Consider the following 11,738-nt stretch of genomic DNA (forward strand, 5'->3'; position numbering starts at 1 on the left):
GCAGCACTGCTTTTCTCCCCTCTTTTCTTGCTAGACGTTGTCATAAGTGGATATGGTGCTTGGGACTGTGGCAGCCTCCTTGGGACCATGAGGGGAGATGATACTGACATTCTGAGGATGGCAGAACAAAAAGATGGGAGGCATCTGGGTCCTCAATGATACCACTGAGCCAGTGAACCAACCCTGGAGCTTCCCTGCCTCTTTGCTTTTGATGGAATTAGTTAGGAACATCCTTTTCATTTTAGCCACTTTTAGTGGTTCTTCCCTTATGAGCAGTCCTAATATCCTAGCCATCCTTTTAATAGTAAGTAGTAAATTAATAATAAAATCATTAATATCATCATTTTCTCCTAATTACTGGGAATAAAATTTTATAGTCTTGCCATTTGTGAAAAGCTGAACTCAGAAAAGGTATTTAGGGGCAAGGCTCATACCCCAAAGATTCTTGTTTTATAAAAGGATTCATCCAGTAGAGTTGTTTCAAGTAGCAGTACCCTGTGTGCCTTAAGTGATGAGTTACAAAGTGCAAGCATTAGGAACCATCTGTAAATTGATTAGCCACACCAAGTGAAGTTTAATGATAATGTTGTTGAGCTTAGCCCATTGTAAATGTTCAATAAACGGCATCCATTAGTACAATTATGCTTATGTCAATGGGCTGTACTTTTTGAACAAGGACTCCATGGTAGATCCACTGGCAGGATGGTACGGTGCTGAATCAGTCCAGCTAGGCTGGGCTATGCTGCTGTAACCCACCAGCAACCTGGGAATCCCATTGGCTCACAGCAACATCAAGGTTTATTTCTCCCTCATGCGGTCTACCCGTCTTGGGGAAGCTGGGGCTCTGTTCACATCATCTGCAGTTCAGAGGCTGACGTCTAAAACATTCCTAGTCTCATGGCAGAGGGAAGAGAGACACCATGAACCATGTGCTGGCCTTGAAACCTTCTGCCTGAAAGTGACACATATCACTTCTGCCCACATTTCATTGGCCAAAGCAAGTTGATGTGGAAAGAGAGACACCATGAAAGAAAAGCAGAACGTGGTGGCCAGAGGCACTGACCTGGAGCATCTAAGACCATCAATCAACCCACTTTCCCTAAGATGATGCCATTCATTTCTCCGGTCATTGCCTGTGTTCCTGACATCTTATCACTTCACTGGCTGTCCCCTAATACCCATTCTCTTTTCTCTCACAGTAAAAAGAATGCTCAGTTTCTAGTTGGACTCCAGGTTAAACTTTTTCTTCCCCAGGTTCCCATGGAGTTAGGTGTGGCTGTGTCTCAAACTCCTGGATCAGTGGAAGGTGAGCCACCGTGATATGCGATCCAGATCATTCCCTTAAAAGGAAGAGACAGACGCCCTCTCTGCTACCCTTTGCCACATCCAGGTCTGAAATTTAGAACTGTGTTGGACCATCAGTGGACAAGAGTGACACCACAGGGATGACAAATCGGCAAGGTACAAGGAGTTTGTACACCCTCGAGATCTGTGCCATTGAGCCACCATACCAGCCTGGCCTTCTACATGAGAGATAAATAGATTTTGATTTATTTTTTGCCACTGTTATTTTGGGTTTGTACTTCGACAGTCTTACCCATTTCCTACCCAATACATTCCGTTTTTGTAAAACTCAGCTGGCATTAAACAATAGAATGGAAAAAAGCAAGGTTATATTTAGTAATAAAGATGCCCAACTGTGATACTTCCCTGATGCCACTTGTAGAAATGCTTTTAAGACAGTGCACCTGCTCCTTAACTATAACACTCAGCCAAAGAGAGCGAGAAATGCCTCCCGCTATTAGACATGACAGCTTCTTGGAGCAAGGACTGTTATCCCCACCTTTCCCCACTTTGGCTTGCAGACGCCCTTCCTGTAGAAAAACTTGTCCTGAGTGGTGGACTGAAGAAGAAGAAATACGGGTGGACAGGTCTCCAAACCATACCTAAACCCTGTGTCTCAACAACGAAGTCCCAGGCTGTTTACTCTGCAGGCTGTATCCTCTCCTCGGTCTTTGCAGAGGCCAGTGGTTAAATTGACAGGTTATCTAGGCTCCTGGCATCTTTGTCACTGTGTATTTCGTGCTGGTATAATTTATCCTATTCACTAGTATTATTCCCAGTAAAGATGTCCCACAGGTTTTACCTCAAGTGTCAACTCCTATCTTGGTCCTGGCAGCATGGCCACGATGTTGAGAAGGATTCTGCATCATATGTCCTGGTGGGTTCCCTGAAGCAGAAACTGAGACAGGATTCCAATGCTCTGGGTTTATTGAGGGAGGATTCTCCAGAGAAAGGGAGCGGAGGAAGCAGGGTATGGAAGGAGCTACATGAAGATGTAGTCTCAGCTGCAGCCTAGCTTCAGTATGATCCTCTGGGGGCTCCAGGCACATGAATCACACCTCAGAGTTGGTCCCACCTTGAGGCAAGAGGGCTGGACTTTCCTAGCCCCTTATTTGTCAGTTGTTGGTGGTAGGCTACCTTAGGTGAGGCACCTCTCATTTAGTTGAAGGCAATTCTCTGGAAATGAGGGCAGCTGTGAGCCTCTAGCAGACAACATTCATAGCAGCTGGGACATGGACAAGTCTACTTGCTGATGAAGAAGGTCTGGGTGGGACACCCCAGCATCTATTACTCTGTATTCATACTCAAGAGAATGAGTATTGTGATCAATTAGCGATGTCTGCCATGGGCACAGGCACCATCTCTGTAGAGAAGTGTGTAGAGGTCTCATGCTGTGAGAAGACGAAGAGAATAGGTGCTGCTCCCTGTCAAACCATTACAAAGTTCAGTCAGGAAGGAAGTTATGTGGAAATTATAGAACGCGATTCATTTTATGGCCCAACCATTGCCTTCTAAACTGAGAACTGGCACTACCTCTTTCCTGAGGACTCAGAAGCAGAAACTGATGACAAGATCCTTTGGTTGCAAGCCACAGAATTCATCCTGGCTAACTTCAGTGCCTTTGGACTATGGGAAAGAAATTGAAAGAACTTATGGAATCAGAGAACAATCATAAGGCTGGCCAGGAATTTAGGGCTACTCCAGGGACCTCAGCCACAGAACCATACGGATTGCTCAGGATGGAGCCTTAACACAGCTCCAACCACTTTTGGTCTCTCTGTCTTTTTAATCAACTTTTGATCTTAGAAGATTTTCAGATTTACTGAATCAGACCCAATTTCCTTATTGTTGACACTACTATGGTGCCTTTGTCACAACTAATGAATCAATATTCACCCCCTACTGCTAACAAAACTCCATAGTTTATTCAAATGTCCTTATTTTTTACCTAACATTATTTTTTTTAAAGATTTTATTTATTTATTTGAGAGAGAGAATGAGAGAGAGAGCACATGAGTGGGGGGAGGGTCAGAGGGAGAAGCAGACTCCCTGCTGAGCAGGGAGCCTGATGCGGGACTCGATCCCAGGACTCCAGGATCATGACCTGAGCTGAAGGCAGTCGCTTAACCAACTGAGCCACCCAGGAACCCCTAACATTATTTTTTTTAAAGAGTTTATTTATTTATTTGAGAGAGGGAGAGAGAGAGAGTGTGCTTGCACGCGCATGTGCACGCGCGCGCGCGCGCACACACACACACACGATAGCGGGGGGGGGGGGCGGGGGAGGGCGGGGGCAGAGGGAGAAGCAGGCTGTCCACTGAGCAGGGAGCCCGATGTGGTGCTCGATCCCAGGACCCTGGGATCATGACCTCAGCTGAAGGCAGATGCCAAACAGGACTGAGCCACCCAGGTGCCCCTTACTTAACCTTATTTTTTACTTAATAACATTTTTTCTGTCCCAGGGTCCTATCCAGGGCACGGTATTACATTAAGTAGTGTAAATCCTTAGGATCCTTTACACTGTGAGATTTTCAGTCCTTCCTTGTTCTTGATGACTTTGACGGTTTTGAGAAATACTGGTCAAGTATTCTGTAGCACACCTTCCACTTTGTGTCTCTTTTCAAATTTTGGCCCAGTTTGAGTCCAGCATCTCCCTCCTTGGATCAAATGGCCACAGCCAGGGGCAAGGTGGAGGCAGACCAGCCCATGGGAGTGGAGGTAGTGGTGCGGGGGAGGGGGATCTTTGTGAATCCCAGCCACCCAAGCCTTTGCCTACAACCTGGTGATCTAATTAGGGTCCCCTCCCTGCAAAATTAGCTGACCCAAATTACAACTCCCAGCAAGACGATTGCCTGTGCCCCAAATAGTAAAATAAGAAGCAGCACAGAACAAATGGCCAAGGTCAAGCAATTATAGAGAAAAAACCTGAGTGATTCTGAACAGAACCAAGTATGTTGCACACTTTATTCTCTGTGCCTAAGCATTAAAAAAAGCCAGTATGCCTGAAATTCCTTCCCCATCGCTAGTCATTTTGATTACGGTGTCACTGCACATAGCAATTTTTGCCCGTAAACCAAATAGCAAACCCCCAAATGGTAGTTTCCTCCAGATTACAAGATACAATTAATTTGTTACTGCTTTTGTTTCTCTCCCCCACCTCCACCCAGAAGATTACAGAACAATGGATGTACCAGACCCTTGGTTAAAAACAACTGAAGAAAATTCAGAAATTCGATTTATCTCTAAATAGGTCATTTGCACAGCCAACAACTGCGATGCTCACTGAACTGAGCTGAACTCATTGAATTCATTGACTCTTGCCTTTATTTAGAAAACAAAGAATTTACCCAGGAAAGCAATTAAACTCTGGCCTATTTAAAGAAACCTGTTGCTCTTTTGTAAACAGGACTATTATTTGTTTGCATAGGATGGAAAGGTTAAGGGAGCTTAGACACTCGCCTCTTTGTGGCTACATCATGTTGTCAAACACGAACAGTCTTGCTGTGTTTGTCAGAGCTGGACAAGAGAGAGAAAATGATGATTCACAAGTTCCTGAAGATTCTTCTCCTCTCTGATACCCTGCAGAGAAAAAGGGAGGAAGGGCAAAGTTTTGAGGCCACTGTTTTTGTGGCTGGCTTCTTTCACTTAGCATAATGTTTTCAAGGTTAATCCACATTGTAGCATGTGTCAATGCTCCCTTCCTTTTTACTGCCAAGTAGTATTTCACAGTATTCATATACTACATTTTATTTATCCATTCATCCATTGATGGGCATTTGGGTTCTTCCTTCCTTCCTTCCTTCCTTCCTTCCTTCCTTCCTTTTCCTTCCCTCCTTCCTTCCTTCCTTTCTTTCCTTTCTTTCTTTCTTTCTTTCTTTCTTTCTTTCTTTCTTTCTTTCTTTCTTTCTTTCTTTCTTTCTTTCTTTCTTTCTTTCTTTCTTTCTTTCTTTCTTTCTTTCTTTCTCTTTCTTTCTTTCTTTCTTTCTCTCTCTCCCTCCCTCCCTCCCTCCCTCCCTCCCTCCCTTCCTTCCTTCCTTCCTTCCTTTCTTTCTTTCTTTCTTTCTTTCTTTCTTTCTTTCTTTCTTTCTTTCTTTCTTTCTTTCTTTCTTTCTTTCTTCTTCTTTTCCCATTATGAGTAGGCTGCTAGGAACATTTGTGTACATGTTTTTAAGTGAACTGGATGTTTATTTCCCTTGAATATATACCTAGGAGTTGATGTATCATAGGTCACACCGGACCTTTTAAATAATATCATGTGGCAACTCTGGGCCTCAGAATCTTGACCCTCTCCAGGGTTTGTTGTGTTGTTTCAGTGGCTTTTCTGAATTAATCCTGGAAAGTCTGTGTTCTTTGTCATGGATGGCTATAGTCTCTGCTCGTTTAGCTTGATGATATGCTCATGATGCGACAGTTTCCTTAAATGTCTAGAACCAATGAGTCTCCCGAACTTTGTGGGGAGCTCTGTGTGTGTCCTGGGGGGCAGACCTTCAACACTCAAGACAGGCAGTTTACAACTTCACCTCAGCCTTCACTTCCTGCTTGCACAGAGCCTCCAGGTCAGCTGGAGGTGAGAGCTTAAGGCCTTCTCAGTCTTTCCTGAGCGTGACACGGTGCGGGGCATGCCTATCATCCTATGCATGTGTGTGGCTTTCTAGAAGGCCAGGAATATGTTGGAGCTTTTCAAAACCCCTTGTGAATCGCTCATTCCCTAGGTTTTTCTTTTTAGCTTCTTGGTTGGCCTATTATTTAGTGAACCATTCATCTACCTTGTTCCACCATTTTTGCTGACATTCCCCCAACCCCTGCAACCGCCCCCCGTGCATTTTTATGGTGATGGCACCACAAAGTCTTGGAACTTCATCATCGAATGTTAGATTTTTTGTCATGGTCTAGATTTCGGTATTCTATCTGGCTATCTTTTTGTTTACATGGAGTTCCAAATAATGGGAAAACCTACCATCAAAACAACTTATACCAAACTGTGTCTCTCAGCTTTGGGTTCAGATATCAGATCACCATAATCATGGGACAAAATCATCACATGCCAGAGAAACAGGCCACTGATGGCTACTCCAAATAAGCCGGGAGGCTCCTCCGGATCCTCTGTAGGGCAAAAGGCATGAGTAACAGGGCAAAGAAGAAAGACAGCAGTTAATTTTATGTCCCAATAGAAAGGCTCTACAGCCAGCCAGCTTCTGCCTTCCCCCTAGAGCTCCCTCTGAGATGGACACCAACTTGCCCTAGGATCTCAGCAAGGGTGACATATCGTGCCCTACCCTGGCCTCATTTAAGCCCTAGGCTGTTCCCTAGTAGACATCAGCACAAGGCCCAACCCACTACCCACCTCACACATTGCCTCTGGGCCTACCAGGCTCACACCGTCTGGAGAATCGGCTTTGCTGGAAAGCCACTATCTTTCCTGTTTAGGAACAGCTAGTGGAGAAGATTTTAACAGCCAGACCAGAGGCAGAGCTGTCTCCTAGATGTTGCCCCCCAGTGCTGCCCCTGTAAGTTTTGGTGGAAAGATGATTCAGCTCAGACAAGGTGAGTGCAGGCAGAAGATGCCCCCTTGGGAGGGACCACGGGGCGAGCCTGGGCAGAAGCCTGCTGACAGGCCCTGGCTGTGACCCTGATTTGCAATGTCTCCTTCAGAAGCTTTCAAATCACATTAGGCTCTGGCCGTCGCTGACTTGATGAGCTATGTCAGAACTGCCAAGAGCACTCCCGCTTCGCCTCACCAGGTGGCCCAAGCGCCCTGGGAGTCAATGTTTGCAGCCTCTAGGCATCGCGTGGCCTGCCCCACCTGCCTTCCCAGCTGCCCCCCGACCCCGCATACAGAGTCCCACGTGTTCCCCCGGGCGTCCTGGGCCAGCTGTCAGACAGGGGCCTGGGGTGTTCTCTGGGGTGGCTAGATCCTGTTCAACCAGTGGTCTCAGCCCTGGCTTCACACTACCGTCATCGGGGGAGCACTTAAGAACACCAAGGCCTGAATCCCACTCTGGGGCTGTAAAATCAGAGCCTTGGGGAGAGGCCTGTGAGTTTTTGGACGAGGAGACCAAGGCTGTGAGCAGGAAAGTGACTTCCCCACTTTGCACAGCTAGTGGGTGGCAGAGCCGACACTGGTCCGGGCGTCCCAACCCTCTGCCAGGTGCTCTTGGCACTGTCACTAACTAGCATTGCTCTTGTCTTCTGTGTTCTTTCTGTACCTGCGTTTCCCCATCTGGACCCCTAGGACGTGCGAGACTTTTGTCCCTAGATATGATAATGGAAGTTTATGTGTTTCAGTTGGTGTGTGTGTGTGTGTGTGTGTTTTTAAGGTTTCATTTATTTGAGAGAGAGAGAGAAAAAACGAGTGCGGGGGGAGAGGCAGAGGGAGAGGGAGAAGCAGGCCTCCTGCTGAGCAGGGAGCCTGACATGGGGCTCGATCCCAGGACCCAGAGAACATGACCTGAGCTGAAGGCAGATGCTTAACTGACTGAGCCACCCAGGCGCCCCCAGTCTTGGGTATTTTTGAAAGCTTAATGGAAATCATGCCTTAGTTTGTGAGTACAGTGCACGGGCTGCTACTTAGGAAATGTAAATTGTTTGGAAGAAAAAAGCTTTTAAAACTCAAGAGATGATAGAAGAAAATTAATAAAGGGGCCCCTGGTCAACTTTTTATACCTAAAAAAATAGGGCGGGAAGTGTCTCACCCTCCAGGGCTCTGGCCAGTGCTTCTGGCATTGTCAGAAATGTCAATGGACTGGATGCAATGGACGACCTGGGTAAGGCCTCACCAGATGCCAAGATGTGGAGCTTGGAGCAAACCCCCAGGGCAATGTAGTGCGTTCTCGAATGTCCCGTCCCAGGGTGAAGGCTTCCAGGCCCTGCAGGTGGACCCGATTGCTATGCTCATCAGAGAAGAAACATGGAGGAGTGCAGGGTCAAGGGCACGGGCACCCAAGGGAGTGAGAGGGTGAGGTCTTTAATGCCGTGACCCTTGCTGGTGAATGGCAGGTGCCCACCAGAGTGTTCACTCCCATTTCTAAGAGAACAGGTGTAAAAAGTAATGAAGAGAGAACAGAAATGTTTTTTTTCCCAAGCTCCCTGCAGTAGACTGCATAATGGACGTCAAAGATGTCCATGTCCTGATTCCCAGAATCTGGGAACTATTGTGGACGATCCTGGGCCCAATTTAATTAATTCTAGGAGGGAGTCAGGAGGGTCAGAGTCGGAGAGGAAATGTGACCAGGGAAGCAGAAGCCAGAGTGGAGGTGGCCACATACCAAGGAATGCAGGCAGCCTCTTGAAGCTGGAAAAAGCAAGGAACTGGATGTTCCTCTAGAGATTTTTAAAGATTTCGTACCTGCTCATACCTTGACTTTAGCCCAGTGAGACTGATTTTGGACTTCTAACCTTGAGAACATTAGAAGAATTCCTGATAACCGTCATAATGCCTTTTACAGCTAAATGTGGGGGTTTTTTGTTTAAAAAATGAATACTTGACCACAGTCCACACCTGAAAGGTGGAAAAAGATACATAATGCAAAGAAACTCTCTCTCCTTTGCCATCTCCCAGCCACCCCAGGCTTCTGTCCTTAGAAGGAACTGCAGTTAACCAGTTTCTTGGGGACACTTTCAACGTAATTCTGGGCACACACAAGCACGTACACATACAAATGTACGTTGTGGGCAAATAGTAGCATATTATACACAGTATTGTGCCCTTTCCTTTCCCACTTCATAGTGTCATGGAGCTAATCCTGTATCAGGGATTGCTTGTACAGGGGTGATTCTTGTTTGTAATGGCAATGTCGATTTCCTTTGTATGTATGTCATCATTTACACAACCAGTCATCTAGTGATAGACATTTAGGTTGTTTCCAATTTCTTTCTAGCTCAAATGATATTGCAGTGGATGTCCTAGTAATAGTGCACTTTGTGTATGTGGGATGGCTCTCCCAAAGAGCAGGTGCATTTTTTTATTTGGCTAGATATTGCCGAGTTGCCCACCTCCGAGATAGGAACAATTCACACTCCCAGCAACAGTGTTTGGAAATGTGTGTCCCCCAGCGACACAGCATGTCATCTGAATTGATGTTCTCTAACAACTTGACAAGGTGGGACCTGGGAGTCCTTGAGCAACTCTGGGAATGGAGTCTAGAAAAGAACTGGGTCTCTGGGTAAGGCACCAGGTGCCCCAGCCTGGGAGCCTCCTGCCCGGTGTCCCCAGCAGCTGCACACCTCCCTAGGCCATGGGGCCTCTGGACGCCGGCCGTCACTCTCTCTTCCCCACTTGGCTTTCAGATCTCCTGGGGATGGGGGTGTGAGAGCCTGACTTCTCCAGCTCTTTCTCGAACAGCATCCTTTATGGCTTGATAAAATTTGGGGCCTTGCAGCTGAGAAGTGAAGCCCAGGGCATTCAGGGACGGGACGGCTGCAGTGGGCTGTTGTGTGTTCCTGCAAACCCTGGGATATAGAAGGACAAAGGCATGACTGCATTTTCAGGACGCATTAAAGCCGCGTCTTCTGATTGCTCTGCCTTTGACACTTATCAAGCCTCTCTTAGTAATCTGAATAACAACTTTATATAAGGGAAGATCATCCAGCTACTCAGACAAAAAACACACCGGGTCGCCTGGATGTTAGCCTTCTTTCCCCGAGTTGTCTCCTTCTGTCCTATCCCCAGCAGGTTCGTTTCATGAGTACTGTCCATACTCACCCTCTGGTTAAAAGGCCTCTGTCATTTTAGACCTCCTTTCTCACCAAGGACTTCTTATTTACCAAACAGTTCCCCCAAAATATCTGTTACGCTGAAATCAGAGTGCGTATGGGGGGATGGAGTGCAGCTGTGGAGTCTCTTGGTGGGTATGGAGATAGGGAGGGGTCGGCAGAGGAGAAGAAGGAGTCTCGGGTCTTACCAGATACTTAGCCTCTGAAAAACATAAAGTGATTCTGTCCATGCAGATGGGGATGAAATCATGTGGTTTGGGCCACACTCTGTACAGAGTACTCTGGTCATCTTTCTTTCCTCTTTTTTTTTTTTTTTTTTTTGCTGTTGCAGCTTGCATTATTATGAAGTCCATCAGAAAACTGTCCGGGAGCACCTGGGTGGCTCAGTCGTTAAGCGTCTGCCTTTGGCTCAGGTCACGATCTTGGGGTCTTGGGATCGAGCCCCACATCGGGCTCCCTGCTCGGCGGGAAGCTTGCTTCTCCCTCTCCCACTTCCCCCTGCTTGTGTTTCCGCTCTTGCTGTCTCTCTCTCTGTCTCTCTGTCAAATAAATAAATAAAATCTTTAAAAAAAGGAAAAAAAGAAAGAAAGAAAAAAAACTGTCCGGCCAAATGGTCAGCAAGAGGAACAGGAAACTCACAAAGAGACGTTTCAAATCCCCAACTAAAATAGATTCCTTCCTCAAGCTTCCATCATGGGCAAAGCTCAACGGTGGCAGGGGGGTTGCTGAGCGTACCTATCTCCCAGGCACCTTGCAAACAGGGTCAGAGTAAGGGGGTAGCCATCTCTAAGAACAGATCCTGTCGTTAGGAGTTAGTGTCTGAGGTGCCAGTTAAAGAACACAGCTGGGAGGGGGTGCATTTAATTTCCTGATTGAAATTGATAAAGAGAGAGAAGAGAGAGGTGTGATTCGCCAGAACAGTTATACATCAACTCCTCCATTTCTCCGATTAAAGATCCTGCCCATTGGTTGGCTTGTGTGAGCTGCTGACTGGCTGGACGAAGAAGGGACAGCAGACTGCATGTGAATTTAAAAGTCGTCTTTGAAGGAATAACAGTCAATCCACTTCTGCTGCCTCTATGAAAAATGAGGGGGTCATATTGTTCGCCTTCTCCCCCAACCATGGAGTCGTTAACACTCTGAGTTCTCAGACACAGCATTTCTGCTCCTCAAACTTTGTTCCAAGTGAACGATGAAATTAATTTTCAGGAGACCTTTGTGACAGCCTAGTGTCACTGTTCAATGTACGGGATGAGGAGGGAGCAGGGCGCATTAAAATAGATCAATCCCATTCAATCAACATTGTCAACCCAATGTCCTTCTTGGCTCAGTGTTAAAAATGCATGAGCACGGGCACCTGGGTGGTTCAGTCAGTTAAGGGTCTGCCTTCAGCTCAGGTCATGATCCCAGGGTCCTGGGATGGAGCATCGGGCTTCCTGCTCAGTGGGGAGTCTGCTTCTCTTTCTGCCCCTCCCCCCCCGCTCATGCTCGCTTGCTTTCTCTCTCAAATAAATAAGTAAAATCTTAAAAAAAATGCATGAGCACACGGTTAGGCCATGCACAAAATAAATATAAATGGCAAATAGAGAAGAATTCATCTCTCTAGGTCTCCAAGTGTGACCATTGAAACAACACCAAGATTCTTCTTTTCTGTCTCCTGATTATTTTTGTCTCCAAATTAT

The sequence above is a fragment of the Eumetopias jubatus genome, unplaced genomic scaffold (assembly GCF_037043125.1).
Source record: "Eumetopias jubatus isolate StellerSeaLion01/CBP00866 unplaced genomic scaffold, mEumJub1_p1.0 scaffold_1, whole genome shotgun sequence".
In the NCBI taxonomy this organism is placed as follows: Eukaryota; Metazoa; Chordata; class Mammalia; order Carnivora; family Otariidae; genus Eumetopias; species Eumetopias jubatus.